At 38.1% G+C, this 11,089-nt stretch overlaps 1 protein-coding gene across 2 annotated transcripts in view; it reads left to right on the top strand.

Annotated features, from left to right (window-relative positions):
• CLOCK (clock circadian regulator) overlaps positions 1 to 11,089 on the top strand; it is a 54,590-nt gene continuing 43,501 nt past the window's right edge. For both annotated transcript variants that reach the window (XM_005415494.3, XM_031061540.1), the window contains exons 1-2: positions 1 to 83; positions 2,174 to 2,260. The gene's annotated coding sequence lies outside the window, so the exon portion shown is untranslated. The remainder of the gene's footprint in view (positions 84 to 2,173; positions 2,261 to 11,089) is intronic.

The raw sequence follows: 11,089 nt of genomic DNA, 5'->3' as shown, positions 1-11,089 counted from the left end.
CTTTTACTCAGATGACATCACATTTGGACTACTAATGCTACCCACCCACTCTACAAGGCACAATGTATTTCTAGGTAATTTAAGTAAGTATCTAGATATTATTGCTACTAGAACAGTAATGCTTTAAGGAGAAACAGCTCTTTTTGAACCTCAGGCAAGGTAGACATTCCACTTCAATTTGAGATTTAAATTAATGGTGTGCGTGGGCAAGAATAAACTTCAAATAAGCTTTTTGTAAGCTTTTATCCTGTACACTGGAGCATGGAATGAAACAACTGAACTGTACCTGAGCTGCCTTGGAAACTAGAAGGAAGAAAAAGCCCAGACCTTGTGAAGGCACTGTCCCCAGCAGTGCAGCGTGCTAATGTGGCTCTGTGGTTTCTGGAGAATAAGCTAATATCTTTCCCAGGGATGTGTTGCAGTGGGTGAGCGTATGTACTGCCATGCTCACTGCTTTTCTGAGTGTTTTTTGTTTGTTTTATTTTGTACTGGTCTTTTGTTTTTGTTTTGTTTTGGATTTTTTTTTGCAACTGCTCTTGTTGAGGTGACTTAATACTCCATTCATGTAAGGATATAACAGAAGAATGCATCTTAATGGGTTCAATTACCACTATCTCTGTTCACATGTTGCCTTATTATGAAAATGTTGCTTCTCCCTGCTTCCTTGATTGGACACTTTGTCCAGCTGAGGATGGGCCAGTAGGTGCAGATTTTCATCTTTGCAAGATTTGTCCTTGTTGTATCTTGCAGTAAGGTTTCTGATTGCTTTGTGCATCACACAGAGGGAAGCACAGAGCAGCAGGGTAGTTTATTTATGGTTCATCTTTTGAGCAACAAAGGGATTTTGATTCAGTGGATCATGGCCATGGCCCTCTGTAGACTTCATGTATATGTTTTTATGTTTTATCTTTCTAAGTAGGTGTTATTTTTCAGATGTTCTGTTTTTTTGACTGGGTCAAAACATACACTTTTATACTGGGTCAAAAAAACCCCAAGAAATCGGTCTATTATGTAGAACAGGCATTGTGCCAATCTTGCTGAAATGGGATTATTTTGTATTGCTGGCAGAAAGCCTTCCTGTATTCCTAGTGGCTTATAATGCATTGGAGGTGCTTGGTCGTACATGAAGTATGGTCATGAATGGAATTACAGGTAGCAGTGCTTGTAGTTAATGATGCTTGACACTTTCTGTTCCAGAACCCTGGTTTTAGTTGCCTATAATTTACTAAGACTTAAATCTCTATGTCTCCTTCACCTAAAATTTGACCAAGCATCAGCTTGTGTCTGAGGATGAGTTTAGAGGGAGGAATGTGCTGTTTTCTTGATGTAAAATACAATGAAAATTTTGCCACTGGAAAAATAAAGCAACAGCATGTGCTGGAGCAAGCACTCAGGGTTTTAGGAGAAACAAATTGTTACACTGCAATATTTTTTTCTGCTACCCCACTTACATTAGGCAGCATGATAGATTTCTGAAAATATGTTTTGTGCCAGTTCAATGAATTTCCCAAATCCATTTCATCTGTCCAAATCAGATGAGGTAGATATGTTCCAAATCCTTTTAGTCATAAGCAGACAGGGCTACTGAGCATGTTCTAGCTGGACTGTGAGAAGTAAACAGGTCTAATCTCCTTGACTCCATTGTAGTGTCAGGTGCAAACACTGAGTAAGAAGATTTTCTTCAGTACTCTGTGCTTTTCCTTAACTTTATCATGCATGTACTATTGATTTGGTCCTTCAAATTCTGCTTCAGCAATGTATTTCCATAACTGTTGTTGATTTTTTTCATTCAGTTTTTCTCTATTCTTTGCTTTTTCTCTTTATTGCTTTTATGTGAACATTCTCTAATGTTCACAAGATCATTATTTTATCACAATAATATTGATCTTTTTGGACAGTGCAAGCTGTGTGTGGTTAAAAGTTATGAAATACTTCTTTTTGAGCAACCTGAAAACCTCTATGTGTTGTGCATCTTTGATATTGCTTTTCAAGTAACATTTTTAAAACATGAAGACCAAATTTGTTCTGAAATGGAAAGGCAATAGAATATACTTAAAATTTTCAGATCATGTACATGTGAAAATTTGTATAGTGTTATCTTTCTTAAAAGACAGTTTTTCTTTAGGAATTGCTCTAAAGATATCTGATCTTTTTTGTTTTCATCTAAATTTAGCAAATATAGAGAGAAGCCCATTCTTTCATTTGCAAAATCTTCTGGAAATCTATTTGGATCTTGTATACTGAACGTCAGTGAAACTAGGTAAGTCTGAATAGTTTTGTTATTCTAAGCAACTAATGAATTAATTGCATGTGAAAAAAAAGGTTAAAAATCCTATTTGTAATTTACAGTTCTTGGAGAAACTCTGGCATGTAACCTAAAATCTAGAGGATTAAATTATAGTGTAAATTACATAGCTCAGAAAATAAAGGGCAGAGATTAAGCAGTATATTCCTGGCTTTACATCTTAGGTAAAAAGCTGTGTGTACACCAAATATATTTTATCTAGTGTTTCTTTAATGAAGTTATTGCATTCTACAGATCCCTTGATGAGCTTCCCTTAGTATTTCTTTGTTCCTGTGCCTGTTCTCCGAGATGATGTTTAGAACCAGGCTAATTTCAGTCTTACAGTAGACTAATATTCCTGTGTCATTAATCTGATTTTTCTCAATTCCCATAGTTGCTTAGCACAGGATTTAGAGATCAATTTGAGTCATTGCAGTAAGCCCATGATCATCTTTACCTCTTTTAAATTTTGGGTTAGGGGAAGTTAAATCACAGTAGTAGTGCTTACAAACCTTTTTCAGACTATACTATCTGACTTTCCAGAGAAAAAACAATACTGACACCTCTGTCTAAAAGTTCAGAGATGCAAGAATATTTATGTTTCCCTTACTGTACTTAATAGCACAGGTAATAGGAGGAAATGAATAAATAAATGAGAGAAAGGCTGAAAAAAATAAGGTAGCAAGAAGAGAAAATATTTGAAGTGAGAAAACAGGACATGAAAGTTGAAGTAAATAAGTGAAGAAAAGAGAAATGAAGCCTAAGAAACAGGGATATCTAGATTTATGTCTTCTGCTGAATTCTGGTACAGAGGAAATAAATTTTTGTGGAATCCAGTAAATAGTCTTTTATCATGCTTTTGTTTTACAATTGTGAGGCATTAAGAAGACTGCTTACAGAATTTTTCTGAAGTCTTTCAGTGCCATCAAGTATTCTGTTTATGACATGACATCTCTTTTGATTAGTCTGGTTTGAAAAGGTAGGATGTAATTCCAGTGTATGCATTACAATTGCGATTTGAATGATTAAAACTGCTTTGGAGAAAATCTCACTGTTGTCTCCCCTTACCACTTGCTTGGCTCAATGTGTTTGGACTACATTTCTTTCTCAGAACACTAGTCTGTGAGTTCTGCTGCAGAGGCAGAGTGCTATTCTGTCTCTGCTGGGGACATGGAGTTCTGCATCAGTCATGAAATGCCTGGAAAAATTTGAATGGTCCATGTGATAATGATGTTTGCTTCTGGAGACCAGATGAAATCTAATCCAAAATAAACCCTCTTGAACAGCTAGCATAGGAGTGTCAGCACCAGCTGCTTTGATCTACTGATCCATTTCTACAGTTTCAGATTACTTTCTAATGGGGACAGAGCCATAGTTGTTCACTTTGGTTATAGGTCAGTAGATGAGGGCAGTGAACCTCTAAGATATGTATCTATACTTCAAGTACAGCCATGAGTTTGGGTGCTGATTTTGAAAAATTTTGAAGTACCAGAAATACTTTTTTTCAATTTTTGTAATATAAACTGTGTAAACAAATAAATTCTGTAAATGTCAGTGGTTCAAATGACTAAATTGTACCTGCCTTTTGTAATTCTGATGGATTAGTTGGTGTTTTTTCCATGCTTGTATTTTTAAATTGTTAAACAGAGGAGTCTTCTGATTTCTTTAATTTTATAATTTTGGTATAGAATTCGAAAATATGTATGCTTCCCACCCCAGATTTTTGCTTGAGTTGCTCATCTGCATTGATAAAACCCCAAGGCCAGTGTTTTATGGCAGTCATTAAGTAAGATGATTAAGTAAGAGCAACACAAAAAATGAAAAAGAGATGGTCTTTGCAGGTTTTTGCAGTTATTACACTTTTTTGTGCCTTAGCTGTCTTGAATCATGACAGACTTTTTTTTTTTTTTGGCCTGGAATGAATTCCTCAGTTGTCAAGGTGTTGAAAATCTGAGTAATATTTAGGTGCTGGTGTTAAATCATTTTATCTTGAAATAGCAGTTGAAAGAGTAGTCTCCATCTGCCCTGTTTAAAGTTCAGATTTCCAAGCATTTTGCATGCTTAACTGTAGTATAATATCTCGCATATCTAAGCCAGTAATTAAGGACTAAATTCAGCTATGTTTCTTGTTTATTAGTTATTTGCAGAATCTTGACCTTGGCTTTCAGCATTTTTTCCAGAAAATTTTCAATATTCAATGAAGATTTCTGTTGATAGGGATGTTTCAACCTACTATCTTTTAAAAATATAATCATTAATATCCACCCAAAACTATTAAGCTTGTAAGCAGCATAAGTAGCAGCAGCATTTTGAAACTGTTTGAAAAAAATTAGTCTTTAATAAAAGCAATGAAGTTATTTTCAGTATTATTTAATTTGTTCAGAATTGAGATATAAGCCTCAATTTAAACTGAAGAAAAATGTTGAGAGTCAAAATGTGAGTTATAAGCCAGTAAGTTCTGAAGACTCCTCATTAAGTAATCTTGCCTTAAGAATATTTCACTGTTAGGTTGAAGTGCTCTGTTTGTGTATTTTTTCATGTGTTTGGTGTAAGTAAACTGTTTCAAGCTTGAATGAGTACTTAAATACAATACAGCTGTTTTCATTGCCCTGTTAAGCTATAGCCTGAACATAAAATTCATGTTAGTTTCAGGATTTCCTTGAATATTGATAACTTTTGTTATGCCATTCCTCAGTACCAGTGTTTCATGGGCCACTAGCAAGATCCTAGGTCTTTGAAACCATTCTCACAATGTGAGCAGAAGGGAATTAAATAAAACCTGATTGTAATTTTGATTTTTGATAACTGATATATTAATTGTAAATTGAAATAGCTATAATACTTTTATAAATATTTCTTAGTGTTGCTTTTAGGGACTTAAGTGCTGGATGATCTAAGTCAGGTTTTGCTAATTGAGCAAAGAGCCCTGTGAGGGATAGAACCACCCACTGTGAAGGGACCTCGATCCCAGCAGGGAGGGTCTCTGATGGTGGGAGTGACTGCCAGAGTGACTCCTGGATGGTCAGACAGGGAACTTCCCTTAACCTTGGGATCTCAGGAGTCCAGAGCTTTGAGGGGCAGGAAATGAGCACTCAGAAACAAGTATCTTGGTACACAGAAATAACCTTCTGTGAAAGAAAAACTTGGGAATTGTAGAAGATAAAAATTAAAAAACTGAGGAAGGGCATTTAAAGGCACACAAATGTAGCCCTAAGTAGTTGATATGATTTTTTTTGTTAGGTATTATAGATGGTAAAGAGGACTAATAGTTCTCACAGGAATAACTTCGAGGACATATTTGAAACTTTGTAGAGTTTATATGGGGTGTCAGAATAGAATCTGAATTTCCAAAAAAGGAGCTGAGTTTTGACCTTTCCCCATGCTTAATCTAATTCTGAAAATTCTGATCTTAAATATTGTAGCTGCAAAGTTTTTAAGAGCTTGGTGTAGAATTTCCTGATACATTTTGTCTTTCAGTCAATATCACGATCTTAAAATATTTTTGAAGGAATGGGAGACACATGACAGAATTTTGCTCTGAGCAATGAATTAGTCTGCAAGGTATTAAAAGCCTTCATTATAAAAATTCCCTGTGCCTGAAGAGTAATATTCTCATCATAATAAATTTAATTTACAATTAAATTGACTGGAACCAATATTTTGAAGATGATTCTGATATATGAGAAGAAGCAATTTGTTGTTTGTCTTTTGTTGTTTCTCTGGTGACCCTCAGAAGGTGATTTCAGTAGGTTTTCTGGACTTAGCACAAGCTCTGAAAGTTTCAGAGGAGGGAGTGTGTGCTTCTACTGCTCAGGAGAATAAAGGAAAAGTGAGAAAATTTGTTATCTACATAAATAGATAATGGTTTAGAAACACAGACTGTTAAAAATGTTAAATGCTAGTGTTACTTTAAACTGTAATTTTTCTTTGAGCTTTGTTTCCTGAACATTCAGAAATTCAGTTGTGTTCAGTGCTCTAATGTTTGAATTAAGATACTCTTCCTTTATTTCCTTATAAGAATATATGCAGAGTGATTACGGTAAAATTAAATTTGGAGTTGATTTTATGTACTTTTTCTTCTTGCTGCATTGCTATTTCTGTTTAGTTCATGCAGCACTCTCTCTTTTGTTACAAGAAGGTATCTTTTCTAACTGAACAAATCCAATGTGACTAGATGCTGGCTGGTTTTATTTCCTTTGGTTCTTGCTTGTAGCAGGGTGCAAAAAGATACTTACTATCTATACCCAAAGTGGTTACTGAGTGTTTTGCCAAAAGTTGCTAGGGACAATAAAACTAAACTTGTTTTTGTCTTAGTTTTACTTATTCTTTAGCCAAAACAAGAGTTACTTCCTCTCTGTATCAATTGCAAAACTCTTCTGGTTTGTTGCTTTTTTGGGAGTTGTGTTTCTGCTTTGGTTTGGTTGGTTGGGTTTGTTTGTTTATTTGTTTTTTTCTGGGGGGAGGGGGTCCCTTTCCCTATTAAGGCACTTCTTGCCTTTGTGACATGAAGTACTTGTCCTGTATCTCAAGTCTTGCAATCACAGTAATTCCAGTTGAACCCAGATTCTTCTGGGCTGAAAGTTCTGACAAAAAGAGTAACGCCAGTGTTTTCTTTAGTGAAATTAAAATCTGGAATTCTCTGTGTATAGTGTTGAGGATTTTTTTCACAGTGTAAGCTTGTTTTTTCAATAACAGGTAATTGTATTGAAGAATAAACTGAAAGATATGGGAGGCATTATAATTCTAGAAAATTAAGTTCTTTACTCCTGTTAAAGTCCTATTAACCATAGGAATATAATAGCAAGCGTGCTAATACAGAAGTGTGTTTGGCCACATATTTTTTGGATAGAATCATAGGGTTGTTTTGGACCTTAAAGATCATCTAGTTCCAGTCCTCCTCCTCCATGAGGAGGGGATGCCATTCACTTGATCAGGTTGCTCAGGATCACATCCAACCTGGCTTTGAACACTTCCAGGGATAGGCCATCCAAAACTTCTCTGGAAAACCTGTTCCAATGCCTCAGCACCTTCTGAATAAAGAATTTTTTACTAGCATCTAATGTATATCTTTGCTCTTTTAGGTTTAAACTGTTCCTCTTTGTTCTGTATCTGCTTGTGTAAAAAGTTGTTCCCCCTCTTTTTTAAAAGCCTCCTTCAAGTACTGGAAGGCTACAGTGAGGTTTCTGTGGAGCCTTCTCTGCTTCAGGCTGGAGAACCTCAGCTCTCAGCCTGTCTTCCACAGGAGGGGTGCTCCAGTCTTCTGATCATCTTTGTGGCCTCCTCTGGGCTTGCTTTAAGAGATCCATGTCTTTCTTGTGTTGAGGATCCGAGAGCTGGATACAGTCACTCCTTGTCATTTGCCTTGATCTGGACATAGAGTCATTGACCACAGCTCTCTGGCTGTGTCCATCCATCCAGTTAGTTTTCCCTCCAGCAGTCCACCATTAAAACCTATGTCTCTGCAATTTGGTGAAAAGGATCTTGAGTGGGACCATGTCAAAAGCCTTACAGAAGTCTTTAGATGACATTGGTTGGTCTTAACCTTGTCAGCTGTTGCTCCGTCATAGAAGGCCACCAGATTGGTCAGGCATGATTTGCCCTCAGTAAAGCTGTGCTGACTGTCTCTGATCACCTGCTTGTGTTGTATGTGCCTTAAAATTGCTTCCATGATCTTCCCAGACACAGAGGTGAGGCTCATTGTTCTGTGGTTCCCTGGATCTTCATATCTCCCTTTTTTTTAAAAAATAGGACTGATGTTTCTATTATTCCAGTCAACAGGGTTTTTGTGCGACTGCCATGGCTTTTCAGGTATGATGGAGAGTGGCATGGCAACATCATCTCATCAGGTCCCATAGACTTGTGCCTATTCAGTTTCATCAAGTGGTCCCAAACCTGCTCTTCTCTTACAGTGGAAATCACTGAAATGACCATCCCCTAGTGCTTCCCATGTTTTGTTTTGTCCTTATTTCAGTTACCTCATTCATTTTCCTTTTGTTACCACTTTGTGGTCTTCAAAATGATGTGCAGGACTTCTGGGAAAAGTAGTGGGTGGAGGTAGGGAGGGGGAGGAGCTGCTTGTTTGGTAATTTTTGACTTGGACTGCACTTCAGTGTTGTAGCTTAAAATTTTCCAACTGTCTCATTTTATGGAAATGTGAAGTCTCACTTCTTTCATTTTGAAGATGCTTCCAGTGAAGTACACTGCCTACTCCATTTTCAGGCAGGCAAACAGTCCACTCTTCACAAGAGCCTTACAGAATAATTTAGCTGTGCATGAGTCACCCATGCTGGGAAATTTAGGCACCAGAAGCACTTCCACAGCTGCACAGATCATGGATTGTGCAATCAGCTTGTAAAAAGTAAAGTGGTGACTAGCACTAAATATTTTTAGAAGTGTTTTTACTTACATGTATGCATTTCTGTGTGATATAGATAATTAAATTTCAAATAAAATATTGGCTTTCTAAAACACCTGTCATATGTTCTTGGGTGTTGCTGTTAGCAACTGTTGTCAATTTAAAAAAAAATTATGTCAATTTGGTATACCTGCACAATTGTGTTACAAATAGTTGATGTTGGTATAAATCATTCATCAGATTGTCTTTGCTAGCTGAAGAGAGGGAATTTAATGTGGCCATGGAAATGAGTGGTCAGAGTAATGATCAAAGGCTAACATTACACAAACTTTTGGCTTGATCGAGGAGATTGGTAAAAGTGCTTACAAACAAAAATAGCTGTTAGGGTGTGAAGTGCCTGGTCTCTGTAGCCATGTAGTTACCTGTGTGGTCTGTGGGTATTGCTCTTGCTATCTTTCATGTGGTAATTCTTCATCCGTGGACAGATTCAGAGGAAGTACTGAATTAGTCTTACTTCTCCCACACTCTAGGTAAATACCCTGACCACGAGTTAGGAATAAGTTTTTGTCTCCCATTTAGAGAAAACCAACCACAGAAAAGAGGGCAAAACTAGAAAAAAAAAAAGAAAAAAAAACCCAACAAAACAAAACCACCTACAAAAATCCCTTAAAATCCCTTGAGTTAATTTTGTTTAGTTGACTGGCATGTTTTTTAGTTGTCTGGAACTGGTGTGCCAGTTCCCCTCTAACCCCTCCCATCACTTTTTCATGTGGGCATAACTGAGAAGCAGTAAAATGTTTCTGGATGTGCTAGATAATTGTATCTTAAAGGAGTAAGTTGATGATATAAAATAATTTGATGTCCCTTAAAACTGATTTAAGACTCATAAGCTATATCCTTTATGGACTGTAAAGGGCGAGGATGAAGCAGGGCAGCAAGTAAGATTACAACCACTTGACTTCAGGAGAGCTAACATCTACCTCTTCAGGGATCTTCTTGAAAGAATCCCATGGAAACAGGAGTCCAAGAGAGCTGGTTGGTATTCAAGCATGACTCTTTTAAGGCTCAAGAACAATGAGCAAGAAGTTGGACAAAGGTGGCAGGAGACCTGCCTGAATGAATAAAAAACTGTTGTCATTTTTCAAGTGTAATCAGGAAATACACAGGAAATGAAAGCAGGGGCAGACTGCTTGGAATCAATATAAAGTACTTGTCAAAGTAGAAACATGGCGGGAAGGGCCAAGACCCACCTGGAATTAAATCTGATTGAGAATGTCAAGGACAACAAGAAGGGCTTCTTCAAATACATAAATAACAAAAGAAAAATCTAAGATAATGAGGGGACCCTAAATAAAATAAAAGGGGACCCTGGTGACAGAGGATGCAGAAAAGGTGGAGACAGTGAATGACTTCTTTGCATTGGTCTTTGCTGGCAAGACCAGCTCTCCAGAATATCTGACTCAGGAGACCAGGGTAAAGGAGTGTTGGAGGGAAGACTTTCCTTCAAGGAGGTCAAGGAGGATTGGGTTAGAGAACACCCAGGTAAACTGAACATTCACAAGTCTATAGGCCCTGATGGATTGCATCAGCAAGTGCTAAGAGAGCTGGTGGACTCCATAATGAGGCTGCTCATGAAAGGTCAGGGCAATCAGAAGTACTTGAGGACTGGAAGAAAGCAAATGTCACCCTGGTCTTCAGAAATGGCAAAAAGGAGAACTCAGAGAACTACTGGCCAGTCAATCTCATCTCAATCCCTGGAAAGGTGATGGAACATCTCCTTCTGGAGGCCATCTCTATTCATGTGGATAACAAGAAGGGGATCAAGAGCATGGATTCACTAAGGGCAAATCATCCTTGGCCAACCTGGTTGCCTTTTATGATGAAACAGCTGCCTGGAGGAATGAGGGGAGAGCAGTGGATGTTGTTTAACCTCAACTTAAGCAAGGCTTTCAACACCATCTCTAACAACATCCTTGTAGGCAAACTCAGGAAGTGTGGTCTGGATGAGTGGACAGTGAGATGGGTTGAGAACTGCCTGACTCCAGAGAGTCACAATCAGTGACACAGGTTCTGGTTGGAGGCCTGACACTTGTGGCGTCCCCCGTTATTCAATATTGGGAATTGTTTAACTTATTCATCAATGACTTGGATGAAGGGGCAGATGCCTCCTCAGCAAGTTTGGTGATGACACCAAGCTGGGAGGAGCAGCCAATACCCCAGAGTGCTGTGCAGCCCTTCAGAAGGGCCTTGCCAGGCTGGAGAGATGGGCAGAGAGGAAATTCAGTGAAGGCAAGTGCAGGGTCCTGCACCTGGGGAGGAGTGACCCCATGCACCAGCACAGGCTGGGATTGACCTGCTGGAAAGCAGCTGCACAGGGAAGGACCTGGGGGTTCTGGTGGACAACAAACTGTCCACGAGCCAGCAGTGTGCCCATGGGGATGAGAAGGCCA

Source organism: Geospiza fortis, unplaced genomic scaffold (genome assembly GCF_000277835.1).
Source record: "Geospiza fortis unplaced genomic scaffold, GeoFor_1.0 scaffold40, whole genome shotgun sequence".
Taxonomy (NCBI): Eukaryota; Metazoa; Chordata; class Aves; order Passeriformes; family Thraupidae; genus Geospiza; species Geospiza fortis.
The sequence above is the reverse complement of the archived record's forward strand: the minus strand, read 5'-3'. Positions and strand labels throughout refer to the sequence as shown.